Source organism: Megalobrama amblycephala, linkage group LG2 (assembly GCF_018812025.1).
Source record: "Megalobrama amblycephala isolate DHTTF-2021 linkage group LG2, ASM1881202v1, whole genome shotgun sequence".
In the NCBI taxonomy this organism is placed as follows: Eukaryota; Metazoa; Chordata; class Actinopteri; order Cypriniformes; family Xenocyprididae; genus Megalobrama; species Megalobrama amblycephala.
In genome coordinates this window covers 3,589,291-3,606,796 of record NC_063045.1, presented here as the reverse complement: position 1 = coordinate 3,606,796, position 17,506 = coordinate 3,589,291, and the positions used below count along the sequence as shown (strand labels likewise).

Genomic DNA, 17,506 nt, shown 5'->3' with positions numbered 1-17,506 from the left:
AGGCATGAAAGTAGCTATCATCAATGGATTGCTTTATCCTAGAAGGGGTGGCGCTTTTTAAAGATATGAGTGTCTTTTGTTTCGATGGGTGCTGCTGGCATTAACACACATGCTTGTGGTGCATGCATGGTTTCATGCTTGTATTTTCATTTGTTTTCCAGATTTCCAGGCCTAAGTATATTCTCTTTTGTGAGACTAGTATTAAGGCATTTTATACTCAAATATTTGTGTACCATGCAGTTAAATGCAATGTTTCTTAATGAAAACATGAAGCATATTAACATAAAAGTTGCAGTAATAACTCAATATGTGTATTTGTAAATGAACTCACCGCATAACAAAAAACTGTGACTAGTTATGGTTCTTAGTTTCTTTTAATGCCATTTTTTATATAATGCTATTTTATTTTAGAACATGTCTGGCTAATTTTAAAGGATTGACATCCTTTTATTTTTCACGTCTTCTCATTCCTGCAATCAGAACTGCAGTTAGGAGCTTCATTCGGCTTTCTAGATGATAAATATCAAAGACGGCTGACATTTGCCCTCTTAAATTCAGTTAGCAATGAGCAACAGTACGGATAAGCCCGGCAGCTGAATATTAATCTCTTTTCAGTGAATGTGATCAGAATCACTTTGCTTTTAAAGTCATCAGAACGTAGAGACATGTTGTCTGGATTACTGCAAATTAAGAACCGTAGTACAAAATTCAGCTGATTATCAGAGGAGCACAAAGCAAATGCAAAATTGAAAAGTGCTAAATCCGACTATCATAAAGGGGCACAAACCTTTGTCATTAGAGCCGTGGTTAGTCCATGTATTCCAGGCACATTTTGGGAAATGCAGATTCAGTTTTGGCATTCTTCATGTTTCGTTCCTGTACTGTCCTTTCACTAGTAGCAAAAGTTAAGAAATCCTTTGTCTTCTCAACAGACAAGTCAAGGTACACGGAAGTCAAGTGTTTCATGGAAATAGCTATAGTGCCTCATGCATATTTCATCTAGACAAGTGTCTGAAATGGAGTTTGTGAGTATACGTGTGTGTGTTAAGGGTTTTGTCCAGCTCCTGTGTAGATTTCTGTCATGGTCTCCCCTTCAGATATGGTTTCTCTATAGACAGACAAAGATTCGCTGTAGCTCAGCTTGACGTGAGGGGCTTTAATGCTTACAGAAGCATCCAGTTACCCACACAAGTACCAAAGTATGCTAGTCCAAAAAGAGGCACGTTTGTGGTCTTTAATCTGTTTGTCATTGTGATATAGCCAACAGTGATAACTTGCTCTGAAACCTTCCTTTACGGCTGACGTCAACAATTAACTTTTCAACCCCTTCCCTATAACCATCTGACTCTATTATGGTATGTTAACACCATTTTTCACAATCTAACCAATTCCAGATGGATAAAAAAACATGTCTCCCCTACATTTTCTTTCCTAAACATTCAGTTTAGTTCAGAAACGCATTAGTTAAGTTGAAATGATGTCTCAAATTGGTACCTTGGAAAGTTAGTACGCAATCTTTTGTTGGAAATTGTTTTGGAGTTGCCAGGGTGTCTCAGCAAACTTGTTTTCCAGACATTACTTAGTCTTACATGTATCTGTCCTAAAACATAACCCTTTTTGGCTTCTTGTACCCCAATAGAGCAATTCTCAGATCATGTTTGTTGAGCCACAGCCCAGGATCCATTGTTTACAAGATGTTCAATTGTGCCGTGGAGTCATTAATCAGTTTGGGGCCCGGTTGCCTCCGAGTTATTTTTATCTCACAGCAGGCTCTAGAGTTCTTTCAGGGCAACCCTGCTTTTTATTCTAGACGCCCCTCCAGCACTACTGCCAACTTCTATAAATACATTCACCTCTTCTTTGAGGCTTTGAAGTCCCCATTCATGCTCCTTATGTGCCCCTTCAACTTCAGAGTCCAACGGCAGACAGGAAGTCATGCGGCCCCCTCTCTTTCCAGAGTTGTGCGGGTCACAGGGAATGGCTGGATTACTCCCATGATGGACAGATAAAAAGAGCAATTGCAAAGTGGGCGACGAGGGTCGGTTATAAGCAACCCTTCGGCATGGACTTTTTTCTGTTGTTGCCATGGAGAGCGCCAACTCACCCGACCTTTGACCGAACACTTGACTGAAACCAGACTGCAAATCTGTGGGTGGAGTTTCAGCACCCTCCCATTTGTGTCTGAGCTCCATTTTGTACCATAAATGTTCCCTTAAATGAATATGCTGTAAACTGTAGAAAATATTACCCAGAATAGCTGAAAGCCCCTCCACTCCACACGTCCCCGTGTTTTTTCTTTCTACTTCCACCCCATCAGCTCAGTGTCAGACCAAGTTCTCCACAGTTGCAGGGCTAAAAGTGAGTTTTCCCAGTACCTCTATTTTTAGCCTTTGCCTCGGGTGGAGATGAAACGGGAGCTGAAGGAATAGGAGGAATTTGGGTTTTTCAAGAAGCCATCATTTCTTTCTTTTTTTTTCTCTCCCTTAATCTGCCAATACATGCCTATTGTTTTCATTTTAGCCACTGCTAAAATGGCCAATTCCTTCGACCAGGGAATTCCCAGAATATGGTCTCCTTATGGCAGGCATGCACAGTCTAGCTGGAGCGTCTACCTGTTTGCTAAGCTGTTTTGAATTCCCATAGTGCCCTGGGGTCACATCAGGCTAGACAGTTCTGTCAGGGGTCATATCCTGAACGTCAGTGAGGCGTTCTTTAATTTGCAGGGTTGCAGGTTCTACTTGTAAGTCTCCTTTCTTTATAACTGTTCATAAACCACCATGTTTTGTATGTATTAATTTCGTTTTTATCAATCAATGTTGTCTCGAGTCCTAGGGAGATTCTATCCGCCACTCCTGTCTGTGCTGAATGTGAAGTGAGCTACTTGACTTGCAAATGGATGCAAACGTGAGTGGCGTATCACGCTCGGGTAACTGAAGAAGGATCAGTGACGCTTCCCAAAGGCAAAGATTTATTGGCGGCTCCCGCCTCTCCAGAGAGCGATTCAGCCTTCCCCCTTTCTTTCTGTATGTGTGTAACCTGCAGACTCCCACCTCAGGATTTAATGGAACTTCCGGGAGACTTGCCATTCATGGTACAGCGACTGTTACGCTGCTCTCAACAGCGGCCTTAATTGCTTTCAACACGGTGGCCATTTAGTTAAAACAAGCATGCTGTCAGGGAACATCCTAGCAAATTCCGCCACACGGCTCCCAAAGCATCTCATGCAGACTAATCTCCGCCACCGCATTGCCACCTTCTTGAACCCACAGTAAAATCCCAAGCAAGGAGCCTTAGATTATCTTTTAGGCCCAGGGAGTCGATGAAATAACTGTGTTAAGCTAGCGTGAAGCTTCCAAACCAAGACTCCCCATCTCAGCAACACGTGCTAGCCTAAATGGACCCCTGCAGTTCGGACCGTCTGTTTGACATTGATACTTCTCAGTACATAATTGATATTCACCTGTCTCCTCTTAGACGAGGGTTAGATTAAGGTTAAAACCGGGGGGTTTCGATATGCCATACTTAGGTTTATAGGCAGAAGGTTGAAATGGCAAATCAGCTGAGATTGCCACTGTAATGAATTCGTCCCTGGCCGTAAAACCTCTCTCCATACATTAACCTGCTCTTTAAAGGTTGCTGTACACGCTCCTTCCAAGGGTACGTAGCCGCCGCTAAGCGCACCACGCACGTATTGTTGTCATTGCTGCTGCATGCTCCAACGAGCCTGATTGTCCCCATCATATTGTGTTTATGAAAAGATATTTCTCTCACAGTGGTAGCTGATTAGCTAACTAATTGTAACCGCTGTAAAGGGAGGCCAGGCTCAGACGTTGGCATGCGGAGAGCTACGCTTAACAGTTCCACTCCCACACTCTCATTAAAATACCATTCAGAGTCTGGTTATTTATTTTAGCTGTGGAATGCTGGGAAGGGGGCTGCCTAGCGCAGGGAGGAGAGGTAGTTTATGTCGGCCGAGTGGACAGCTGAGTGCGGCTATTCCGCTTTGACACGGAATGTAGGATTTGGTTTTTGTCTTCTGCAACGATAATTATCTGTGGAGGGTAAACAAAAGCCTCATGCATTGTCATTTCGGTGAGGATCTCCGAGAGGCTTTCTTAGCACCGTCTTGGTCCTGTTCATCGCAGAAGCTATTATGTGAATTATACAATGACTTTTAGGGGTTTTCTACTACAGTTGAGCAGTTTTCTAGCATAGTTTAGCACACTTATAGCAGTTTAGCTCAGTTTTCAGATGACTTGTAGTAAGTGAAACTGTTTAAAAATCTTATTTATGTGTTGTAATATGTAGTTTTTAGACTGACTTCCCTGCAGAAGGTTTGCAAAATATGCAATTCTTGGATGTTTCCTTGCTGTTTTGTTGTTGTTGTTTTGTTTTTTAAGAGGAAAAAGTCCACAAGAAGTTCTGTGAAACTGCCACCTTTTTGTCTGTTTTCTTCAACAACCATTTCCATTTGCTTATGTGTGCTTATAACGTATTGTGTCTCTGTGACTGCCTTTCAATCGTGTGTGAGTCAGAGAGCCCCCACTTACTGATTGAAGATTGTTTTCTCTAGCCGAGTGGTGGTTGACTGAGAAATCTGGAGCGAAAGCAAGGGATGAGGAATGAGAGGGAGAGCGAGTGGGAGAATGTCAGAAAGTCAGGGCAGATGGACAAAAGGGCCAGTGTTATCGGCCCCAGCAGATCGGCCCCCAGAATGCCACAGCTGGTTCACATTTCCACGGGGAGCGATGGCGACCGGCTGCACTCCACTCTAACTGACCCCATCCTTTTCTCTTGCACACATACTAAATCTAGCTCTTAGCACACACTCGCTGAACTACGCTGCAGCACAGACACACTGGAAATGTTCGGAATGGCATACTAGCTTACTAAAATTGTGCTGTATATACTGTGTACTGCATACTACATACTATTTTTTTAAAATAGCATTTCAAAATGGAATACTAGCTTACATGTTACTAAAAAGTGTGCAATATACACTGTACTGCATACTACGTCCTATTTCTTTTTTTAAAAAAAGGTTGGAAATGGAATACTAGCTTATGTTACTAAAAATTCATGCTGTATATACTGTGTACTGCATACTACATACTATTTTTTTAAAATAGCATTTCAAAATGGAATACTAGCTTACATGTTACTAAAAAAGTGTGCTGTATACACTGTACTGCATACTACGTCCTATTTCTTTTTTAAAAAAAGGTTGGAAATGGAATACTAGCTTATGTTACTAAAAATTCATGCTGTATATACTGTGTACTGCATACTACATACTATTTTTTAAAAATAGCATTTCAAAATGGAATACTAGCTTACATGTTACTAAAAAAGTGTGCTGTATACACTGTACTGCATACTACGTCCTATTTCTTTTTTTAAAAAACGTTTGAAATGGAATACTAGCTTATGTTACTAAAAATACGCGCTGTATATACTGTGTACTGCATACTATTTTTTTAAAAATAGCATGTTTGAAATGGAATACTATTTTACGTTACTAAAAATTGTACTGTATACACTGTGTACTGCATACTATTTTTAAAAAATAGCATGTTTGAAATGGAATAATAGCTTACATCTTACTAAAAATGATGCTGTATATACTGTGTACTGCATACTGCATGCAATTTTTAAAAAATAGCATGTTTGAAATGGAATACTAGCTTACATGTTACTAAAAAGTGTTCTGGATACACTGTGTACTGCATACTACATTCTATTTTTCGAAATGGAATACTAGCTTACTCATTATTAAAAACTGTGCAGTAAAAACTGTATACTGCACACTAGTTTTTAAAAATAGCATGTGAAACAGAAGGTATTCTGCAGCGATTGCCGTATGCTGTATTGTTGACACTTGTTGTTACACTGCATGTTTTTTTTTCAGCAAGTGGGATCTAGAAAATATCTTGTAAAAACAACAAAAAAAAGCATTTTAAATCCATATCTTGTGTCTGAAATTTGATCAAATAGGTCAAGAAAGAGATGTCGAAAATGGTGGCTGATACAGCTTCTACAGTATGCATACTATAGTATAACTTTTTCCTCCCTATTTCCCCAGTAATTCTGTGTTCTAGTTGCTTTGTGACCCAAACAAAATCAAATTGTGCCTCAAATAAAAGTTAATTTTGGAGATCTAACAGTGTATTGTTACAGTTTATTGGGTAAAATTAAAGCAATGTTGAGTTTATTGGCTGTACAATATGTGAATGTTCTTGAGCGTTTTTATAGCAGCATTTCACATTCATCCCTCTAAATAGTCTTCCACATTCAGAAAACTACCCTTAATATGGTCCATTGGGCAGCACCTTTTTTTTCCAAGTGTATTTGTTCTAGTCTATCATCTTTACGTGACTCCAGCCAAATCTGTTTTCATCCAGATCCAGCATGTACTCCCTGCTTGTGTGTAAGCAGCCCCCCGCCCGTGTGCTTCCGGGGAATAGCTTGCTCTAGTAAACAGGGCTCCCTGCGCAGTTTCTCTCATGTGTGTTCCATACATGAGCTTATTCAATCCCACTCTATAATCCCTACTGCCTGTCTGTTTGGCCCCTCGGGCCTTGTTACCATTCACACTTGCTCAACACACACAGCCACACAATTGCCCGTGCTTTATCAGGCAGGGAGAAAGAATGTTTTCCATGCACAAAGCTGTAGTTATACTATATTATGTTTTATGAGTATGTGCATGTTAAATATAAAAAGCAAGATGACCTGAGAAGCAAATTTACATTTTATTTAATATTAATACATCAATACTAATCTTGCATTAAGAATGTTCATGTTTTTGTGAGTGTGTATTTAAGACATACACAAACATGTTTGTTAAATTATTTATTATTTGTCTACAAATGTGGCCTTTTATAAGCATAAACCTAACTAAATTAAATTCTAATTTATTATTTTTAAACAGCCATTTGTGCTGTGTTGTGTTGTTATAAAACACAAGACCTTTGTTCGATTTGGTTTGCGGAGCCTGTCTGTAACACACATTTTCACCATGGGAATATGCTCAAGGTTGCTAGGCTTGGGAGAAAGCATCTCCCTTAGCAAGGTATGTGGTGGAAAGTTTTCTTGGACTCGATATCATTTCTAAAGCTCTCTGGAAACTCAACAAAGCAGAGGTTTGCCAAGAAAATGCATTTTGGAAAAGACGTCTGCTGCTATTTTAGACAGAACTGGACAGCAGTAACGATACCCGGCTTGATATTCTGCATAAACATGAGCATTTCATAGTGAAACACAATCACACATTCTCTCGTTCTTCCAAAAACGCAGGCAGGCAGGCAGTTCTTCCCTTGAGATGGCAGATCCGAGCAAGCCATATGGAGCAGGCTGCATCTTGCTGGGCACGCCTGACGACAGCCGAACAGCTTGGGCTGTACTGGAATGACAGCCTTCAGGTTTTTTTTACTAGGTTTTCCAAAACCTGTTTCTTTTGCTCTCTCCCACCCTCTTCATTTTTCGAAGTACTTTCTCCCCCCTCTTCATTACCAAACAGATGGAATGAAGGACTAGCATCACATATTTAGCAAGCAAACACACTTATCTGCTGACAGCTTCATCCTGGCTTAACAATCTGCCTACATTCAAGCATCTCCCTAAATGATGCCACATAACCACCCTTAGCTGTTGTTCCAGAGTGCACTTGAGGGTCTAGAGCTCAGATATCAGGTGCACGAAGGTTCAGTTTCCCTCAGAGGAATAGATGATGGGAATGGCAATAACAAAATAGTGTGCCCCTCGAACATAACCTTCCCCTTCGGAGGAAGTCATTGCTTTGAGAGCTAGCATGTGGCGGTTGCCAAAATAAAGACGAAAAATAAAGGCAACGTGAGGTTGTGTTTTCCTTTTTCATTTCATTCCTTCCTAGCACAGTTGGAGGCTCAACACTTGATGTGTTCAGCTCTTCTTCGGCACCTCCTCCTACCCGTTTCTCTGTAATCAGCAGACGCGCCGCACCAGGTGGCTGGACCGGAGAGACCGGGAGAAAAGAGCGTCACAGCTTCTTAATTTAAAGTATTCAAATTCCTTGCGAGTGATTTTGATTAAGTCGGCCCACACATTCCCGTTCTCGCTCAGCAGGTACTAACGAGACATGGGCGGTGTGAAGGAGAAGGAGGGCTTCCTAGACAGTAGTGAACAGAAAAGCTCTCTGCTTCCTTGTACACACAAAGAAACACTTACCCAAAGTATCGATATTAGGTTTGAAAATAAAGTAGCTGTATCTAAGATAAGAATTAGTCTATTTGTCCGCATCTGATTGTAGATCCCATGAGAGCTTTAGTGTACCTTGGCTAATAGTAGGATCTCTAACAAGTCATCGAACCTATAGTATTGGATTAGCTTTCCCACAATTTCACGTTTTCGGTCAGCACTGCCAATTGTTACAGTAATGAAAAATTGATTGTTGTGTAATCAGCTCGACTTGCTTGCGGGAAAATGTCCCTCTGTCAATTCCCTCCTCCCAGTCAACCTATCACTGTTATCGATTCATTGGATTGACCTGATTGTGTTCTCTCTCATTCTCTGTCCTTCCCAGAGCAAGTAAAGATTTACTCATCTCGTTTTCCCTCCCTCATTTAGGTCCGTTGTTCCATGAATGCAGGTCAATTGAGCATTGTTGATGGAGGGGTTCTGTGAGAGGACAGAGCGAGGCTCCCGGTGAAGCTCTGTCATCCTCTTACCTGTTCATTCTGTGAACGTTTGTCATTTCTTTGACCGCTCGGACCCTCTGGACGAGCTGGAGGCCGCAGGGCAGCTGATGCACCACGACTGAGTCGAACTCTAGTGAGAGGTACTGTCTCGCAGCTCAGAGGGCCTGTCAGATCTCTTTAGAGATAAAGAAACGCAGGCGCCTCTTGCGCTTATGCCGAGTACACCTCACACCATGCAGCGCTGACTTAACGCCTGATATGGTGTTAAAAAAGGCCAGTTGCCTGACATGAAAGAGGTGCCTAACGGGGTTGTTCATGGCACGCAATGCTGGCATCTTTTAATGCCGATGTTAGTTATTGTGTGCAAGCGTAGTGGTTGAATACATTTGTTTTGATAGCCTTTCAATACTAATCCCAGCCATCCCAGCAAGTATGGTTCCTAACGGCGAGTGCAGGAATGCTGCCTGGTTTAAAAATGGCTTTTACCAGCTGCTTGACCTCTCACCTTTGATCCCTCCTGCAGATCTTCAGTGGTCTGAAGAGGTAACTTTTTTGGTGGCAAGGGAAGGATTTGTTGGGCATTGGTTGAGACGTTTCTGATTCAACTCAGTGTCGGCGCTAAAAGAACATTGCATGTCCTTCATGGTCATTTTGTAAGGTTGAACTCCAACAATCACCTAGTGTTTCTCTGCCTGTTTATGAGTGGTACTTTCATATGCAGACAGCGTAGTCTCTGTTTCCTCAATGGCTCGCTCAGGGACACATCAGAATCTCAGGCTGCCCAAGTTGAGGATAACTACCCCTCTACCCCATTCCTAGTGCTGCCCCAGTGAGTATGTGGGGTCACCTGACCTCTGACCCCTGATCCTGTTCTACAATCCCTCCCTTGTGCAGCTCAGAAGCCCAGTCAGCGAGATTAGCAACATGGGAAAGCGGGCCTGTGGTAGAGCTCCCGGGACTCTGTTTGCCCTTCCTCCTCACAGCTTTTATAATGGCTGTAAAAAGTGGCCAGTTGTTATTGACAAGCTGAGCTGGAGGAAGGTGACAGACAGGAGACACAAACCCAAACCTGGCCATCTGTTTTCTGTCTTCAACACATCTCTCTCTTGCTCGCGTTCTCTCGGTTCAGCAGGCTGAGGGGAGGGAACCGCATCTACTCAGCCCAGTCATGAACCCAGGGACACTTACCTCACTTGCACACATTCGCGTCTGCCTCGGTGCATTTTCTCCCGAGGCTCCAGTCGCGGTCATAATGTGATTATACACTCCTGCACCCACTCACCACAGTGCTGTCATGTAATTACAGTGGTGAGGAGTCAACATGCTTGAGCAAAATGGTTTTATTATGGTGAGTAAAGGGGTGAAAATAGCTGAATTCCCCATTTGTTGCCACGGCCACCATTAGCGTGCCACTCCTCGCCAATTCGGAGCAGGCCCCGTCGAGTGGAGCATGTATAAACAAGGTGATGAATTGACCCCTGGGTTGTTAATTAGCACAATGAAGTTATTTCAGTTAATGGCACTAAGGGGGCGCTGGCGTCCTTCAGGAAAGAGCTCTTAATCTGAACAGCTCCACTTCTGTAGTTCAGGTGCCATTTGTGCAAATGCAAACCCAACAACCTCTCAACACAGAGCAGGTTTGCTATTCTGGTGCTAGCCTTGCATTTACACACAACAAAACTACCTGTGTTGTTCAGTTTAGTGCCCAAATACCAGGAAGCACTGAATCCCACCATCAATGCAAGACAGGAGCTTGAATTCATGTTGAGATTTAATGGTTCCTACCATGAGAGCAGGATGTTGTCCGCAGCATAAAACATCCTGCCTGCGGCAGTGTGGTTACACCTAGCCTAAATAGATGCACAGTGCTGGAATGCTAATGCAGCCCATCCACCCCTCCTCGGGCTTTGCCTTCAATAACGGTGAGTGGCAGCCTAATTGTCCACCTTTGAAAGGAACCATCCCATCCTCCAGAGCAGCTGCCAAATCATAGGTTGCCAGGTTCCCAAATAACAATTTATTTACACTGATTTGAATGATTCCATACTGCAATCCCGTAGCATCTATGCGTAGCTGCTATTTACCCGTCTAAGAAAAGTATTCCAATTTCCAGTGAGCACCTGTGCTTAATGTAATTTTTTTTCCTTACTGGGGTCCAGAATATGAATACGTGCCGATATTTCCGCCTCTAGGTTGGCCCTTGAAAAGCTCTTACTTGAGTCTTAAAGGGCAAGAATTGCATGTAGATGGCTTGGCGAGGGTCCAAAACGTAACGTCATTCTTTCAAGGACTAATGCAGATCACAGCCAGGCCGGGTTTGTAATTAAATTGCCTTTTCTGAAAGGTACAGTTGAGCATGTCAAAGACTCAATGACATGTCTTTTAGACAATATGTCCTACACTGAAAATTAAAAATATTCTACTGTTTAACATGGCTTGTCTTTACAAATCAGTTCACCGATCAGGAAATTTGAGGGTGATGCTGATAGGCTAACCAACGTTTTTGCAAACATTAAGGACTCTGAAAGTGCTATGTTGACATATTTCCTCAGTTTGGGCAGGACAAATTGAAGATTTGCCATTTTAGTTCATTACAACCAAGAAACATTATTTGCTACTTGCTATATCTAGTCGGTTGCAAGTAGTAGTGGAGTAAAGAAACATTGTCATTATAGAGAGTATTTTATTGGACAAAACTATGCACATGACTCTCAATTTTAAATGTGAATGTCTTCTAAAGGTTTACTTTATCCCTGTTTAGGAGTTAGCATTAGCGTTAAAGCTAAGAAATATGAACTAAGTTCCACAAAGCTTTGACTTCACGCGATGCCTTGTTTGTCTGCATTGCAGCATGTCTGTTCCTCTCACAGAAGTGAAAGGACTCTTGGATTTATCTCCCTGAAAGCGCAAAAGGTCAAACGTGCCACCTGGTTTTCTCAGAATGACATATCAGCATGAAGCACCACTCACTTTGTTCTGATGCATGCACATACACTCCCTCCGTTCTGCTTGTACTCAAGACTCGAGAATTATGTAACGGCTGTTTGGAGAGGATATAGGAGAAAGACGTTTTCTTGGCAAAAGCCCCTGCCTGGTTCTCTTACCTCCTTTTTTTTTTTACCCCGCCACTGTTCTGCATCTTAAGCAGAGACAGTGCGACTCCTGCGTGTGTTATTTTTCATCAAACATTTCATCTCGGCTCCACGGCACATCTGCAGCGCAGGGAAAAGCCGTAGATCATCTCGCTGCCACTGTAAACAAACACAAAGGCAGGAGGCTTTGGTCACAGAAGACATTGCTGTCTTCTCTGAGTCTCTGTGGATTGCAGCCATGATGGCAATAGCAGGTGTGTGCCTTGAAATGAGAGGCAATCACCTGATAATGCTGTGATTGTTATGCATCTGTCTGGAGCATTAGAGAGAGGATAGAACTGGCAAAACATATTTACATAATTCTCCCACAAATACATGCAAATGCACACGATTACTCAACATTGGCACTGTGTATGGCGAGGCTTTAGGAGGAATCTCACAAAATCTGTCAAGAACATGTCCTATTTATTCTTTTCACAAGTCAAATTTAACCCATAAATCAAAAGAAATAAGAAATGATATACTTACTTTAAATGTCAACTATTCGATCGGAACTGAAGAGAAAATGGTGGTGGAATTGTGAAAGCAACTCTGGCTGAATTTGATTGTGTTTTTTGTTTTGCCACATGGACGGACGTTGGCCTTTCTTTGTGTGCTATTCAAAATGGCAGCTTGGACACCAAAGAGAGACACACACAAACCCAAGCCACCTGGACTACACAGTCAAATCTGGCGCTGACATGAAAGCCAGATGTGTGTGCGCTCAAACTCTCACTTTACTGCTGCGGACAGACACATAAGTGTGTGTGACCGCAGGAGGAGTGTGTGTCCTTGATAATTGGATAGAATCAAGAGCCATTCAGAAGGGCCTCTGTTTAACACAGTGCCTGTAGCATACGGAGGGAACGGCGCCATTACAAGGGACTCTTTAAGGGATATTACATTCGCTCGTAAATAGAAATGGCCACGGCATTGTTTTATGAGACCCCTCTGAGGTCTTTTGTCTTGAATCTGGTTTGAAACCATCACGTTTTTAGTGTGTATAATCAGCCAGCCCATTTTATTAGTGAAAAATCAGAACCTGTGTTCCCTTCCACTTTCTTTTGGTGGCTGGATTGTGCGAAATGATCATAGCTTACATCATTTCACTTGGGTTCTTTAGCAAATGTAGAAGTGTAATTAGCATTTGTTCGCTTTGAATGCATGCGTAGAGTGTTAATTGCCCATCATGCTAACCTTTTTTAAATAAATCTTTCTTTGTGGGCATACTAACATTCATTGGCTTTGAATGCTTGAGGATGCCCTGTTGTTCCTTTTGAGTCAAAGATGACTTAGAATTGCAGAGAAGCTGTAGTGCAGCAGGGTTCTTTAGTCAATGTAGAAGTCTAATTAGCATTTGGTAGCTTCAAATGCATGCACTTCTATGCTAATGTGGACGTTAACTTTGTAAAATATATCTTCCTTTGTAGGCATGCTAACAGCATTAGTTGGTTTCAAAATTTGCGGATAGTGTCGTTGATGCTATCTTGTTCCTTTTGAGTCAAAGGTGACTAAAGAGGTTACAGGAACATTACAGACAAATTGTAGCTCGATGTCTTTGCAAGCACGCCCGATTGCGCCGCTATCAGTGGTTTGATCTCTATATTGAGGAACGCTCTCTGGGGCGCTTAATTGGGAGTTTTAATTGGACGTTCGCCATGGTTTCTTCCCTCCATTTCCCTCACACAGACTCACTGGGGACTCCAATCTGGCTTTCTCCTTTTGATTATCCAGCTTTAAAAATCACACATACATGCACTATCGTCCTTCCAGTCGTTACACAGCTGCATCTGTTTCTTTTCCAAGCGTCTGCACGATGGTTTCTCCGTCGACGTTCCCTGCTACTAGATTTTTGCATTCTTGCATCAATCTGCAAAATTCAGGACGTACTACTTCATGTACATGCACATAAACGCTGTCTCTCTGTCTGCATTTCCCGGGAGGATAAACAGCACTGCGGATTTCATAATCATCATTCACGTTAATGCGAACGCATTTAATGCGGCGTGAACCCTCCACAGCTACGGGTTGTATTTGGACGGTCCAAGTGTTTACGACTCTTTCGACGTTCATTTAGAAGATTTGATATTGGTGTGCTAGAATGTAGATTGCGGCTTACTGCATTTTAACATGCCTATTATTTCTGCAACTGCAGGGCAGTTTGATAGCTTCAAATGCCAGATCTTTCAATCTTTCTCTCTCTCTTTTCTCGTATCTCCCCGTTTCAGTGTTGAATCCAACATGCTAGCATTAATAATGCATGGAAACGTGCAGGATTAGGAAGCCAGCCAGTCATGAGCGCAGCCCTGATTACATCTGACTGCTTGTGCTCTCCATTAAACAGAAAACACACAATCATACAGCATATTGGCATTGGCCGGAGGTAGCGGAGATAGAAGTGAAGATATAGGACCTGGGGGGGCATAAATGCATGTCTCGAGAGGCGCTCGACTGACTCTGTTATCTTCAGGCACTGCATCTTCTTGGCTCATAATGGCATGTTTATAAAATCCTGGGTTGTTTGCATGTTTAAAATATGGAGGTGTAGAGTTTTGCACCAAAGAAGTTCATACCGAGTGTGACTCGGATCTGATGCGTGCAACACATTCCCGTTTTGTTAGCGAATGTATGCCAAAACCCAATGGAGTGTTGCAAAAGTTTATAGTGTTGCTGTGCATGTAGTGTCATTCCCCAACAAGTCCATAACATTCGCCTCTCCGTACAGCTCAATTATTCATACACACAGGTCCTTGTGCATATTACATGATGGTGCAGTTGAAATGCGCCTCTTTTCCCAGCCTTTGAGGGCTAGCCAATGAATTGAGAGCATTCAGTTCGAGGAGTGCATATATTCTGTTGTTAATAACAGTTGCAACCAAAACTAGGGTCGCATTTATTAGGAATTGCAAACAAGGTTGCTTTATCATGGGCTGAATATGGTGGGGTCCACTATTTCTTTTTAGGGTGCTTTCATACCTGAGTGTTTGTTTTGGAACCTGGTGCGTTTTCTCCCTTGGCTCGGTTCGTTAAGGCATATGTGAACACGGTAATCGCACTTGGACCCGCACCAAAACTCAAATCACTCCGAGACTGCCTGAACGAGGTGGTCTCAGCCTGATTGCAAACAAACTCTGGAGCAGTTTGCTTGTGGTGTGAAATAAATCCGGACCCAACGGACCAAACGATATCATATTTTATATTGGGAAATGGGTTATATAAAATGCAGCAGTGTTCGATTCTGTGAGTGAGCACATTAATTACTGCAGCTAAAAACCAAAGAACACCTCATCATCTTAAAATGTTGTGTAATCGCGCTTATCCGTGCAAGTCTGCATGACGAAGCCTTGATTCCCGCTCTTGCTGCATTATAACATTCATATAGTGTTTCAGTGCATCTCAACACTTCTAGACAGCACTGAGTGAAACAGAGAGAGCGCGCTTGAATTAATATGAATATAATTGAACAGCGATAATGACGGCTACATTTGTGTAGTGTTTGCATGTCTCGACACACGAACTTGTCAATCATTTTAATGGATGACACTGAGAAAACTCTGACCAATAAGGGGACAGATGTACATGCATGTGACTTGCATAAACACATTTTAGTTTGCTTAGAAATATCGCCCTGTGAAAGCAAACCGAACCAAGAAGAAAATGCAACATTGTAACAAATTTAGTCCCTGTTTCGGAACAATGCAATCGATCTACAGGTGTGAAAACACCCTTAATGTCTTGTTGCAGTGAAACTTCACATTCCAGACATGGTGAATGGGAGCTACTTTAGGATTCGAACTTGGGCGGCCAGCGTAGGGGAGCGTCGTAAATCAGCGTGGACATATTCCACCTCTTTGTCTGGGTATGCCGTGCCCGCTTTGGCCCTCTGGTTGTGGCGCTCCAGAGTCGAATCCCTCGACTGACTCTTTCAATTGTTTATGTGGGGCGGAATTTCAAATGTCGCCATGCAGGTTGACAGGAAACCCCAAGCTGACAAGCCAGCTGTCACTAGGTCCTCACTCGCGCATTATGACTTCCAGGCTTTCTGGAAACGTAACACGCTGCACAACTAGCGGTGCAGACTGACACGGCGTGTGCATGTGATGACTGTGTTATTGTGTTGAAGACACAAAGGACTTATTATTAAAGTTTGAAGTGTCTCACGTGCCCTCTGGGGAGAAGAACAAGAGAGTCCTGTTGCAGTGCGTTATGTCAAGATCTTGGCTTTTTGGGGACATTTGACAGTTTGGTTTTTGGTGTTGATGAAGCGTTACAAAGTTTTTTTCTGTAATGAAGTAATGTTTGGGACGTCTCTTTATTTTTTGGAAATCCTATTACATTTACAGTTATTATAAATATTTCTTACTTTAAATATATTGTTTACAAAACTATTATAATAATATTTCAAAACCGTTTTATTATAATAGTATTTTATACCATATTATAAGAAAATTTGTTAATATTTATTTTTATTAGGAATGCACATTGTGTCTGTATCATATTGGTTTTTGGATGATTTATTATTTTTATTATGTCATTATTTGTTTTGTTTATCTGTCCATACTGATCAAAATTGTTTATTTAATTATGCTTGTTAATTTTTTACATTTTAAATGACCCTTTCCTAACTCATTATTTTAAATTCTAACGATAATTGTTTTTGCATATTGTACATTATAATGTTATGATGCATGGAGCATTTAGTGTTTTTTGTGTTTTATGTCTAATTTATTTAGACATTTATGTTTATTTTGTAGCTATATAATATTTTATGCAATGTTATAAAAATATTATTTATTTTTATTAATGCACAATGTGTCAGTACCATGTCTTTGATCATATTATTATTATTATTATAATTATTATTACATTTTATTATTTATCCATACTGTCCAATATTGGATATTTTAGTATACATGCTCATTTTTCACAGTTAAATTATGTTTGCCATCATTTAAAATTCACTTCATTTAATCTTTTAAAATCATTTTTAAAAGATTTTTCAAATTATTATTTATTATTTTATTATTTAAAATGAATTTGCATATAGCATTTAGTGGTTGTGGTGCTTTATTTCTGATATATTTATATAATATTGGCCATTTGTCAGTTCGTTTAGTAGTTCCTCGACTTCCACTGTTGGTCCTCCACCAGATCCCGAGGGTACAAATTAAAAAAGGTGCCAGCTTGGACTTGTTTGAACACCCTTATTGAGTCACAGAGGCCTGGAGGTTCGTCTGCAGAAGACACACTCACTCTTTAGAGTCTCAGTGATTCATGTCAACATCTCTTTCATTCTCGATGTGAGCGAGCGCTTCCGAAAGCAACTACACGTGTTCGCGCGTCTCTTGCCATCTTGCCATCTGATGTTCTTGCCATCTTTAATTAAATGGTGTACAAGCACGTTCGCCGGGTTTCCGCCCCGCCTGTGTGAGAAACACAGCAACCCGCAAGTCGACTCCCGAGGCAAAGAGTGGTGACGGGGGGATTAATCGCAATTTGGCTAAAACAAAGAGACGCCGTCTGAAATATTGATGAGTGTCTTGGTAATTACAAGATGGGCGGATAAGTAAATAATGACGAGATCCAGCGATAAGGCCTGACTAATTATGAGTTGTGTAAAACTGCAATTGGGAGTCTGTGAACAGGCTCAAAGTCGACGTTCTGGTAAAGCGTGTGAATGCACTTGATGGTTGGCTGGTG

The 17,506-nt window shown here is 41.6% G+C and overlaps 1 protein-coding gene across 49 annotated transcripts in view; it reads left to right on the top strand.

Annotated features, from left to right (window-relative positions):
• Positions 1-17,506, top strand: part of ptprsa (protein tyrosine phosphatase receptor type Sa) — a 224,388-nt gene that overhangs the window by 77,219 nt on the left and 129,663 nt on the right. The window lies entirely within an intron of this gene.